The sequence below is a fragment of the Lolium perenne genome, chromosome 4, assembly GCF_019359855.2.
Source record: "Lolium perenne isolate Kyuss_39 chromosome 4, Kyuss_2.0, whole genome shotgun sequence".
Classification (NCBI taxonomy): domain Eukaryota; kingdom Viridiplantae; phylum Streptophyta; class Magnoliopsida; order Poales; family Poaceae; genus Lolium; species Lolium perenne.
The window spans coordinates 303,375,563-303,388,675 of NC_067247.2; the positions used below are offsets into that span (position 1 = coordinate 303,375,563).

Below are 13,113 nucleotides of genomic sequence, written 5' to 3' on the forward strand. Positions count from 1 at the left end.
TCGATAGTGGGTTCATGTCTCCGTGAATCTGGAGGAGTGACAAGAACCTCTAAGGTTATGGATGTGCTGTTGCCACTAGGGATAAAACATTGATGCTATGTCCGAGGATGTAGTTATTGATTACATTACGCGCAATACTTAATGCAATTGTCTGTTGTTAGCAACTTAATACTGGAAGGGGTTCGGATGATAACCTGAAGGTGGACTTTTTAGGCATAGATGCATGCTGGATAGCGGTCTATGTACTTTGTCGTAATGCCCAATTAAATCTCACTATACTCATCATAATATGTATGTGCATGGTCATGCCCTCTCTATTTGTATATTGCCCAACTGTAATTTGTTCACCCAACATGCTGTTTATCTTATGGGAGAGACACCTCTAGTGAACTGTGGACCCCGGTCCAATTCTCTTGTTGACTGCCAAAACCCACCGGCGGGCAGCGACCTGTCAACACTGTAGAGCCGGGAAGAGCCTAGAGCTGCGGCTGGCTGAGACCCCTCCGAGCGACGGCCCGCAATGCTCTTCTGGTCACACGCGGCGATGCGAAGTGCAAGGGCGTGCCACCTGACCTATACCTGGTCAGGAAGGTGATGGGGATGCCTCGCTTAGTTTCCTGCAGGGCATACACGTAAACATTAAATACGAGCCTCGATCGGCTCTCAGGTTATCCTGTGAATCGGCTCAAAGAGCCGATCCACCCATGATTCGTACGGGGTGCACGAATATATGGTGATCCTGCTTGATCAAGATAAAGCTAATTAGATCTACGACGATTTAGGGTTTTCACCGCATAATCGGATCATCCTACTCCAGGTTGGGCCTCGCGGCCACGCACGGTGATCGTAAGCCGATCCTAAACAAGGCCTAAAAACCAACATGAAGTTGATCCTCGGAACATCCTGTTTAGGACTTGCGAACGCCACCCTACGTGCCGCTGGATCCTCCACCCCTTTGTAAGGCCTAACTATTGCAGATATTAAACTAATCCTTGCAGAACAAGGAGCAATCGTAACGGATCAGATCTACTAAATAAAGATCAAGCGGGGTGCCGCCCCCACACCTGAGATAGGTGTGAGGGCGGCTAGACATGCAAGGGTTGCACTACGTAAGCATGTTATACGAAGAACTATGCTAACCCTAACACACCTATGATAACTACGTTGCTCGCCATCAAAGACGCTTCAAAGACGAGCAACGCATGAACAACGTGGGGCTTGTCTTTGCCTAGATCGCAAGATGCGATCTAGGCAGCATGTCGCTTACCTGATAGAAACCCTCGAGACGAAGGAGTTGGTGATGCGCCGAGATTGGTTTGTTTTGGGTTGAACGTGAGTTGTTGTTTATTCCATAAACCCTAGATACATATTTATAGTCCAGGGGACTTTCTAACGTGGGAATATCCCACCGTGTGTGATACAAACTCTAAATCTTGATCTAAGATATAATCTACTATAATTAAAGATACACGGGCAAACTAGCCCAAATTCTCCGTGCAAGGCCGCTTCAGAGATCTTCCACGTGTAGTCTTCCAAGCCCATCTCTCTTACGGCCCACCTCTGGATTTGTCCAAAATCTGGTGATAACACATGCCCCCCTGGTTTTGGAAATAATTTTTCCAAAATCATTATGCCTTCCTTCGTCGGGTCATGTCGTGGCGAAGCAGCTGTTGCGGTATCCGTTATCATTACGCCCGTCTTCTCAGCTTCTCTCGCAAAATTCGATAGCTACGCGTCATCTCCTTGGAAAGCGTAATGACATTAAATTTCCACCAGGCTCCTCATTATTTAACTGTGCCGACCGATTAGCTTTCTTCATCCCCTTCCTTTGTTCCAGCCATCGGCACCCAAAAAACCCTCTTCTCCCTCAGCCATGTCTTCCTCTTCCTCCTCCTTCTCAAACCTCTTCCCCCAATTCTCGCCGAAGAAGAAGAACGAAGACAAGCCTCATTCCGAGGTGAACCCCCTCTCCTCCGATAATGAGAAGAAAAAAGGAGAAGTAGCGAAGGCCAAGACCTCTCCCTCCACCAAGCTCCCGCCGAAGAAGCGCTCGCGTATGTGGGCGGACAGCGAGGACGAAGATGACGAGGAAGAAGGAGAAGAAGAGGAGGAAGATGAATCTTCCTCTTCCGCCGGGTACCCGCCAACCAAGCGCTTCCGCTCCTGGGCGGACAGCGAGGATGATGATGATGACGAGGAGGAAGAGGCTCCGGCCACGGGCTGGGGCAGCAGCGACGAGGAGCTCCCTGGGAGCAGCGCCGACGACATCGACGGCGGTGATGACGAGGACAGCGACGACTAGTAGAATAGGACTAGTAGTAGCAGTGTACTAGGCACTAGATCCCTCTTTTGAGAGCCATCGGCTCTTTCTTGTAAAGCCGCTCCTCTGAATTAATGAAATCGGTCTTTTGATTCAGCCTTCAATTATTCCAATTTCATTCCTCCCGCCTGTCATGCCAAGACCGATAGTAGCGTATCGGATTTCTCTTCTTTTGGACGCCCATGAAGCCGGACCCCATGTCAGTTAGCTCGTAGGCCAAAAACTTCTCAATTTCAGGCTGCGATTTGGTATACGACCACAATTTTTCGCAATCCCTTAGCCGATGACTACTCATCGGCTATTTTGAGAATCTAGTCCCTTTCTTCCTTTTGCAGCGACAGGACGGTCCAACTTGCAAAAAGCCGACGGCCTTCTAACCCGATCCAGAGGAGATCACAATGCAGGGCCAGTCGATGCGACTTCAATCGGCTCTCCAAAACAAAGCAGCCACCAAGCCAGCTGCCCCCCGAGTCTCAGTCGAGGCAAGAACGGTAATGGATCAGCCGAATGTGCCGCCTATGCAGAGTTAGCCGATTTCAACAAAATCGGCTCCCCAAAGCAGAGAACCTCCAGGGTGAGCTGCCCCCCGAGCTTCTTCAGTCTACTTTTCGCGCCTTGCAGGCCAGGTCGGCTCCTTCCCTGCACTGACCGTTGATGTCGATGTGAACTTTGAGCATATAACCAGCCGGTCTTGGTCTTGTGTGACTGTACTAGTCGATGGCCGCGCATCGGCTTCGCTTCGTGGGATTTTTTTTTTTATTTGGCCGACTTTTTCTTAATCGGCCCCCAATGTTCCACTGCACGCACGTTTGCACATGTTTATCTGACTATATGCCCCCGAGCCAATATTTGCCAAATGATTGCAGATATCGGCTTCATGGTTAGTCAGGGCACTCCTCTTGCGCGTCGGCTTCGCAAAGATTCATGCTGACTTTCATCTGCTGACGTGGCCGCCGCCCAGTGGATCGTTGCTGAACACAAGCAGAATATGTGCAGAGAATAATTTTGGCCGATTGCTGGAATCGGCCTCCACATTGCTTGTTCGATGAAGGTTTTGTGATGTTCCTCCATAAATTTTTTTGGGGCCGATCACAAGGATCAGCCTCGCACAGTTTGCTCATTGGTTTAATCTTGCTACTCGGTCAGGCTGGATAAAACCAACCCAACCTCTGACTTGATGCACCTGCTGTCGTCCACCTTGAGTGCATCGTAGACTCGTGGAGCGCTAAGCTCTGTCGGCAAGACGAGCACCATGTTTGTGCCAGCCGATGTTTCATCATCGGCTTTCTTTTGCTTGGGACGCCACTCCATTCTCCGTGGATGACCCTCTTCATCCAGGGCTCGCTGAACCTTTGCAGCCAGATCAGGCCGTGCCTTCCTTAACGTATGCAGGTATAACCTTTCGGCTTCCTCCAGGCCGCGCAACCGCTGAACCCTGCGTTTTTGTGAACGGCTGAGTCCGTCAGGGCACCACCTTGGACGGTGGTACCTGTCTTCTTCTTCTTCTAGTCCCTCGTCTTCGGAATCCTCAAGATCTGCCCAACGAGGTGACTCAGCATGTTTGCTCTGTGGCGGGAGAGGCCCTAATCGCTCGAACACAGACACGTTGGCTGCCTCCTTCTTCTTCTTGTTGCATTCTGGGCAATTGCCGATTGTGGGCAATCGGCTCATTCCTGAATCCCAGCAGTGTCTGAAGAAAGGGCAGTCCCAGTGTCTGGCGTTGTCATCTTGCTCCCTTGACCTGTCCGTGGCATGGCGCTCGCACTCCTCCTCATCGCGATCCTGCCGACGATGTCTTCTGGCTTCTCTAGCCAGACGATCTCCTTCATCATCATAGTTGGACCGTCGGCGTTGGTCATACTGACTCACATATTTGTTGAGGAGGTGATCAGAGAGAGGTCGTTGATATCTTATATTCTTCACCTCTCCCTCTGTGACGTAGCGCTTGCCATCATGATGGAGCCGATCGCGTGGAGCGGCCTCCTTTGTGTCCTTGCTATGAGAGCAGCTGCCCTCATCTCCATCCTTGCCAGAGTGGTTTCCAGGTCCTACCATGTTGATACTGAACGAGGGACCTGGCTGGCAACCCTCAGGGTAGGTGACTTCCACCATGTTAACGGCGGGGAAGGGTTGGGTGTCGACCTTCATGGCGTACTGGTTGAAAATTAAACGCCCCTTCTCTATCGCCGCTTGGATGTGCTGACGCCACACCCTGCAGTCGTTGGTGGCATGGGAGAGCGAGTTGTGGAATTTGCAGTACGGCTTTCCGTTTAGCTCTTGCGCCGTGGGGAACTTGAGACCTTCAGGAATCGTCAACTGTTTCTCCTTGAGCAGGAGGTCGAAGATTTGTTCAGTCTTGGTCACGTCAAAATCAAATCCCCTGGGCGGCCCTGGTGGCTTTACCCATTCGCAGGACACGGGGGTTCCTCCCCGAGTCCACTCAGCCACTGCTACTTCTTGGTCTCCCACCGGAACTTCGTCTTCCTCCGCATCGACCAGGACTACTGCACGCTTGAACTTGTCTTGGTACAGGTCCGGGTGGCGCTGTTCATATGCTGATAGTTTCTGAACCATGTGCGCCAGCGAGGGATAATCTGCTTGGGAGGCCATGTCCTTGAGCTGTGTTGCAAGGCCAGCTATCGCCAACTCGATCGTTTCCTTTTCAGTGATACGAACCGAATAACATCGGTTCCTAAGATTCCTGAAGCGCTGGATGTACTCTGTCACCGTTTCTCCGCGCTTCTGACGTAGTTGTGCTAGATCGGCAATGCTAGACTCGGAAGCTTCTGAATGGTATTGCTTATGGAATTGTTCTTCCAATTGCTTCCAAGACTGGATGGAGTTTGCTGGCAGAGAGGTGTACCATCCAAAAGCCGATCCCGTGAGGGACTGTGAAAAGAGCCGCACGCGTAGCTGATCCGACACTGAAGCCGGTCCTAGTTGCGCCAAATATCGGCCGACGGGCTCGATGGAGCTGGAGCCATCTGATCCACTGAATTTGGAGAAGTCAGGGAGCCGATATTTAGGTGGCAGCGGGATCATCTCGTACTCGTCGGGGTACGGCTTGGAATAGCCGATTGCCCTTCTTTTCGGCACCATGCCGAACTGGTCTCTCAGTATGGTACTGATCTGATCCATTGTGCTGGGCTGCAGGAGTTGCACTACGAAGATTCGCCGGGGTGGCGTACTTAGCCAGCCATGTTTGCTTTTCCAGCTACTGAGCCAAGCTGCAGGAGCTGGGCTCGAGTTTCGTCGGGGTGGCGTACTTAGTTAGCCACGTCCGTTTCTCAAGCTCGTCGGCGACGTTCCTCCTGTCTTCGCCGGAGTCCCTGATGTTGTGGCCTGGTTTGAGAGTGCCCAGTTGCCACAATCTGGCACATACGTGCACGCGTATCCTGGAGGGATCTCCTTAGGCGCCTCAGCCAAGAACTGGTAGTCACTGGGGTCACCACCGATCTTGTAGACGACGAATGCCAGTGTAGCCGGCACTTCAGCTGGTGCTGCCAACGCATATGGCAGCGGTGGACGGGACTGGAGTGGTAACTCTCCTTGATGCGTCCCGAGAGCTGGTCCTGACGGCGAGTACTGGTGGCTCATGATCTCCTGGATCACGCGCAGAGCGAGACGCTCCAACACGTTGACCAAGTTTTCAGAGTGGCGGTGTAGCGAGTGAGCCACCAAGTAGTTGATCTCCTGCCGCAGGCCCCTGGTGCGTTCCTCCGACGGGGCAGAGAGGTCTATCCCATCGAGTGCACCTTGCGGTGAGAATCCCTTCCATCTGATGCCATGGGAACGGGTTCTCTGAAAAGAGCCGATGAGGTCGGCTTCGAGGGTGACCTTGATCTCGTCGTATCTCTTCTTGAGCTCGTCAGGCAGCTCCTCGTAGGTGACTGGCGTGCCGTCCGCCATCTCAGATGTAGATGGCGATGTGGTTGATGTAGACGATTGTCCCACCGGGCGTGCCAAAATGTGTTGACTGCCAAAACCCACCGGCGGGCAGCGACCTGTCAACACTGTAGAGCCGGGAAGAGCCTAGAGCTGCGGCTGGCTGAGACCCCTCCGAGCGACGGCCCGCAATGCTCTTCTGGTCACACGCGGCGATGCGAAGTGCAAGGGCGTGCCACCTGACCTATACCTGGTCAGGAAGGTGATGGGGATGCCTCGCTTAGTTTCCTGCAGGGCATACACGTAAACATTAAATACGAGCCTCGATCGGCTCTCAGGTTATCCTGTGAATCGGCTCAAAGAGCCGATCCACCCATGATTCGTACGGGGTGCACGAATATATGGTGATCCTGCTTGATCAAGATAAAGCTAATTAGATCTACGACGATTTAGGGTTTTCACCGCATAATCGGATCATCCTACTCCAGGTTGGGCCTCGCGGCCACGCACGGTGATCGTAAGCCGATCCTAAACAAGGCCTAAAAACCAACATGAAGTTGATCCTCGGAACATCCTGTTTAGGACTTGCGAACGCCACCCTACGTGCCGCTGGATCCTCCACCCCTTTGTAAGGCCTAACTATTGCAGATATTAAACTAATCCTTGCAGAACAAGGAGCAATCGTAACGGATCAGATCTACTAAATAAAGATCAAGCGGGGTGCCGCCCCCACACCTGAGATAGGTGTGAGGGCGGCTAGACATGCAAGGGTTGCACTACGTAAGCATGTTATATGAAGAACTATGCTAACCCTAACACACCTATGATAACTACGTTGCTCGCCATCAAAGACGCTTCAGTACGAGCAACGCATGAACAACGTGGGGCTTGTGCTGCCTAGATCGCAAGATGCGATCTAGGCAGCATGTCGCTTACCTGATAGAAACCCTCGAGACGAAGGAGTTGGCGATGCGCCGAGATTGGTTTGTTTTGGGTTGAACGTGAGTTGTTGTTTATTCCATAAACCCTAGATACATATTTATAGTCCAGGGGACTTTCTAACGTGGGAATATCCCACCGTGTGCGATACAAACTCTAAATCTTGATCTAAGATATAATCTACTATAATTAAAGATACACGGGCAAACTAGCCCAAATTCTCCGTACAAGGCCGCTTCAGAGATCTTCCACGTGTAGTCTTCCAAGCCCATCTCTCTTACGGCCCACCTCTGGATTTGTCCAAAATCTGGTGATAACATCTCTATACTGAAATACAATCTACTGCAATTGTTCTACTGTTTTCTGCAAACAATCATCTTCCACACTATACATCTAATCCTTTGTTACAGCAAGCCGGTGAGATTGACAACCTCGCTGTTTCGTTGGGGCAAAGTACTTGGTTTGTGTTGTGCAGGTTCCACGTTGGCGCCGGAATCCTTGGTGTTGCGCCGCACTACATCTCGCCGCCATCAACCTTCAACGTGCTTCTTGGCTCCTACTGGTTCGATAAACCTTGGTTTCATACTGAGGGAAAACTTGCCGATGTACGCATCACACCTTCCTCTTGGGGTTCCCAACGGACGCGTGCTGTACGCGTATCAGCCACATCTACTACTTCCGGCTAGGCGCCGCGTGACTACAGACTGCGTCCGAGGCACGACTTGCGTCCACATCGGTTTCGCCGCACTGGATAAAAAGCTAAGTTTTCCTCTTACTCCAAGATTCAATTATTTATTTACTTTCGTCATACCTGAATACTCGGGGCTGTGCCATTGCAATATTACAGCAAATACACCCGACATTAGGGGTTGCGCCATTACATCGTTACCGCAAATACACCAATAGATTTATTTTCTTCGGCTCTAGATATATCTCCTTCGGCTCGGTGCATTTATTTTGTTCGTCTTAGTGAAATTATCTTCTTCGGCTAAGTGGATTCATCTTCTTCGGTTGACTGGATTTTGTCTTCGTCGGATTCATCTTATAAGGTTATCATTGATTTCCTCGAATATAATACTACCCAACGCATTCCCGGGTCACAAGCAAGTGGATTTATTTTCTTCGGGTCAGTGAATTTATTTTATTCGGATTCATCTATATGGATATTACTGGTTTACTCTTATAAAATTACTACCCGGCGCGTTTCCGGGTCAATGGATTCATCTTCTACGGTTATTACTGGATTTATTTTCTTCGGGTAAATGGATTCATCCTCTATGATATCGGCGGATTCATCTTCAATATATGCTTCATATTTAATGGCGTAATCTTCAATGTGGATTCATCTCAAATACTTCATCTTGGATTCATCTGGATTCATATTTGTCAATGGATTCATCATAAATTGTTTCACCTTATATGACGCTGTGACTCCGTCAACCTCTTACGACATCATGGCTAACACTCGGGGGCTCGACAATGGCTTCGCCCCGGGTCACAACTGGAACACGGCGTATAAGCAATAATCATGATATCACCCCAACAGCGCTCGGGGGATCGGCTATTTCTTCATCAAACAATTTGGCGGCATCTATTATCGATATTTGGTGGTTTCTACTTCGGCCCGACTTCTTCTATGCAGTCGAAGACTTTATTGCGCGTTGACTCTGTTGTATCTAATAAGCTAAGTGTTTCCTTTTAATTTACAAAAGTTGATTATCATTTACTTTTGCCGCACACGACACTCAGGGGTTGTGCGGCATAAATTTACTTTACATATCATCGAATCCGAGCATCTCACACCACATGCAAAAAAGGGAGTCAAGGAAAAGATAGAAAAAGGTTGGTTTATTTTTGCAGGAGAAAGCAAATTTCAAAGTATACAAGTTCTTGAGCCTATGCCCGGATGCGCGCACCCGACCATAGCCTCGGGGGCTACTCCCATCGGAATTGTCCTCAAGGAGGACCCGAAGAATTATCCTCAGGGAGGACCCGAAGAATTGTTCTCAAGGAGAACTCGACGAAATTTTCATCAAGGAGAAAGCCAAAAAAAAGGGTGGAAAAATCTTCGGGTTCATTAACTCGTTATTTATTCCGAACAAAAGCATTGGCGAGGTGATCCCTCGTCAATTGGCGAGGTACCTGGCGATAATATAGAAGAACCCAATATATTCGGCTATCCCATCACGCCGCGAAAAATATAGAAGAGCCCGAAAAATGGGGCATTACATCAGCCGAACAAGGCACTAGACAATATATTCTAGGAGCGCGTCCGCCGCGATAAAAACTCCGAATGCCGTGACTCGTAAAAAGGTCACGAAGGTTAGACCCCAGGATCCATCCTATGGTGTGGCATCGCACCCGAATGCGCTCTACCACTTTTTTCCACATCAACAGATGTGAAGAAAAATCCCGGCGGACGCGCTGTGGACCCGATACTTTTGCTGGAATTCAGTTTTGACAAGTCCTAAAGCGGCACGTTGTGAATTACGCCAGTATCCCGAATTTGTTTCCGGGGACGCGAGTTTGAAGTAGGTTTATCCGGATTTGCCACTAGAGCAATTAACTGGTACCTGATCCGTCAGATGAACTAGCCACATTTACCAATATCCCTATACAATATATTTGACGAAGAAAATATAGTGTCTCTTTGGTCTCGAAGAATTCGAAAAGTAGAAAAAGCATGGAAATTTCATTCGACTCTGTAAATATGTAAAGGTTTGTAGACTCAACTCGACTCTGCGACTCGAGTAGAGCCTATTCCCATCTGGAGCACACGGATTTCATTAAGTCCTCCAACAGGAGTCGATAAAAAGAGGGGTTGCGCACAGAAATATAGTCAAGTTCTTCATCGAGTAGTACTACTTGAGTCTATGCCCAAGTGCAAGCACTTGCCCATAGACTCGAGGGCTACTCCCATCGGGAGCGCTGACCGTGCACCCGATAGAAAAATAACTTCGAGAATCGTCTACATCATCTATGCTACACGTGATCTACGACATTGACATGATATATTTCCGGATCAATGGCCTCGCCTTTTATTTCTTCGACTTCGGAGATGATTATGATTGGAGTCTCTACGCAAGTCTTCGACTTCCCTACATACTCGAGGGCAATTGTCATGCGCATATCCTTCGGGTACCCATTATTAGTATGCCTGGTTTGGCTCGGCCCAATATGGAGAAGGCCCAACAAGGCAACCCGAAGAAGTAGTCGACTAGGACTCTTGTAAAACCCTAGGCTGGTTGCATATATCAAGCCAGCCAGGGCATCCGAGAGAAGGGGACAACAGATAGACAACATTGCTCCGCCTACGGCGGCACCCTGTAAACATATTTATGATCATATACTAGATTGCTAACAGCACGTATGGATCCTCCACCGAGGGGACCCGAAGCTGGGTACGTCGTGTGCCTAATCTCGCTCCCGGAATCTCCATCGTCGCACTCTCCCGAAACCCAAGTCTACAATACGTAGGCATTGGCGAGGTGATCCCTCGTCAATAGGTCACGGCTATCTTGTTTCTACCTGAAATCTTGTAGATCTATAGAAATTTATTTTAGGAAAACAACGCAATCTAGATAATAGTTGACATGTAAAGTTAAGAACATGAGTCATTACCAATTATGAAGCCTATCTAAGAATCGAATGATATGAAAGGACCTAACAACTTTCATCATTAATCCAAAATTAAATGTTGTAAGTAGTGTCACCAAACACAACATACCAAATGATCAGTTCAACAAGAGTCCAAGCACTTTTAGAGAAAGCTTATGCAAAGATGAAAATAAACCATGCCATGGTAGCTATAAATAGGCATGCACTAGGATGATCATATTCCATCAACTACAACACAAACATCAAAGCCTCACAAGCACTAGTAAACAGAAATCCACCATGAAGACCTTTCTCATCTTTACCCTCCTTGCCATGGTGGTAACCATTGCCACCGCCAATGAGCAATTTCAACATGGTTGCCAGTATCAACCTCAACAACCATTTCCTTGGCAGCAATATCTATTTCCTGGGCAACAAAAACCCTTTCCCGGGGAACAACAACCATTTCCTGAGCAACAACAACCATTTCCCGACCAACAAAAGCAAGTTCCTGGGGAACAACTTCCATTTCCTGAGATACAACAGCTAATTCCGGGGCAACAACAGCCATTTCCCGACCAACAACAACCATTTCCCGGCCAACAATTTCCATTTCCTTGGATACAACAGACTTTTCCCGGGCAACATCAACCATTTCTTGACCAACAACAACCATTTCCCGGCCAACAACTTCCATTTCCTGGGCAACAACAACCATTTCCCGACCAACAACAGCAGAATCCCGGGCAACAATTTCCATTTCCCGGGCAGCAACAACCATTTCTCGGGAAACAACAACTAATTCCTGGGCAATTACAACCATTTCCCGACCAACAACAACATATTCCCGGGCAACAACAACCATTTCCCAGCCAACAACAGTTATTTCCTGGACAACAACAACCATTTCCCGACCAACAACAACAAATTCCAGGGCAACAATTGCAATATCTTGGGGAGCAACAACCGTTTCCTGGACAACAACAACCATTTCCTGAGCAACAACAAAAAAATCCAGGTCAACAATTTCCATTTCCCGGGAAACAACAACTAATTCCCGGGCAATTACAACCATTTCCTGACCAACATCGGATTCCCGGGGAATAACTGCAATTTCCCGGGCAACATCACCAATTTCCCTGGCAACAACAACCATTTCCTATGCAACAACAATCATTTCCGCAATTACAACAATTAAACCCATGCAGGGATTTCGTCCTACAACAGTGCAACCCAGTAACAATGGTGACGTTCCTCCGGTCGTGGATCTTGCAGCAGAGTAGTTGCCAAGTGATGCGACAACAATGTTGCCAACAGCTAGCGCAGATCCCTGAGAATTCCCAGTTACCTGCAATCCATGGTGTTGTGGAAGCAATCTTCCTACAACAACAACAGAAGTAAGGTGCTTTCTTGCAACCTCAGAAGCTGCATCAGATTGTTCAAGGTTTATTCCATCCTCAACAACAATGCGGTTAGGGTTTGTCCATCCAGCAACAACAACAATACATTCTCATTCAGGGTATACTCCAGCCGCAACAGCTAGCTCAGTTAGAGGCAATAAGGGCTTTAGCGCTAAAGACCCTACCGGCAATATGCAAAGTGCAAGTCCCACCATACTATTAAAGCAACACTACGCCATTCGGGCACCATTATACGGCCCATCACTATATAGAGGATGGACCGATTGGTGTAGTGGTGAGAAATAAAGTGCAATGCACCGTCATGTATGACCCCGACCCGTACTAGTTCAAACTTGGGAATAAAAGAAAAATAAAGTTCTTTCTGCATAAGATCACTTGTTTGTGTTCGTTTCAGGCGCTTCCACCCATTATTTATCTGATAACTCGTTATTTTCCCTATTTGCAACAAGAAGCGAAAGCTACACACAAGATAAGGAAATATTATATGAAATTTTCATGCATTGCAAATTCATACAAGATTCTTTCCATTCTTCAAAGTTTATGATAAAGTTAAATATAAGCACATAATTTTCATACGGATGAAAATACTATACGAGGAATTCCGAACATATTACATGATATATGGAATACCCACACATCCGTATATATGTACCGAGATGCCTCCAACGTGTAAACTGCTCGTTGTTTGATAAATAATTCGTTAACCAGACTTTACATAACTACTATATTAAAAAGCAACAAACTTCTTTTTTCTCAGAATTTTGAGACCTCCTCTGAATTACTGTGGTGGTTCTTCTGTGTGCAGTTCTGTGTTGCATAGCAATTTCGGCTAAAGTATTTCTTTGATGGTTGGCTGTCCTGGTATATCACTTGGGTGGCTGTAGCTGAGAGATAGGTTGAGCGGTGGTGGGACATCCTGGTTTTGTGGGAATTAGTTAAAGCGGTCTCGCA

General features: G+C 48.2%; 1 pseudogene; it reads left to right on the plus strand.

The window, feature by feature from the left end:
• Window positions 1-11,041: 11,041 nt before the first annotated feature.
• On the plus strand, window positions 11,042-12,495 carry LOC127295986 (avenin-3-like; annotated as a pseudogene).
• The last annotated feature ends 618 nt before the right edge of the window (window positions 12,496-13,113 follow it).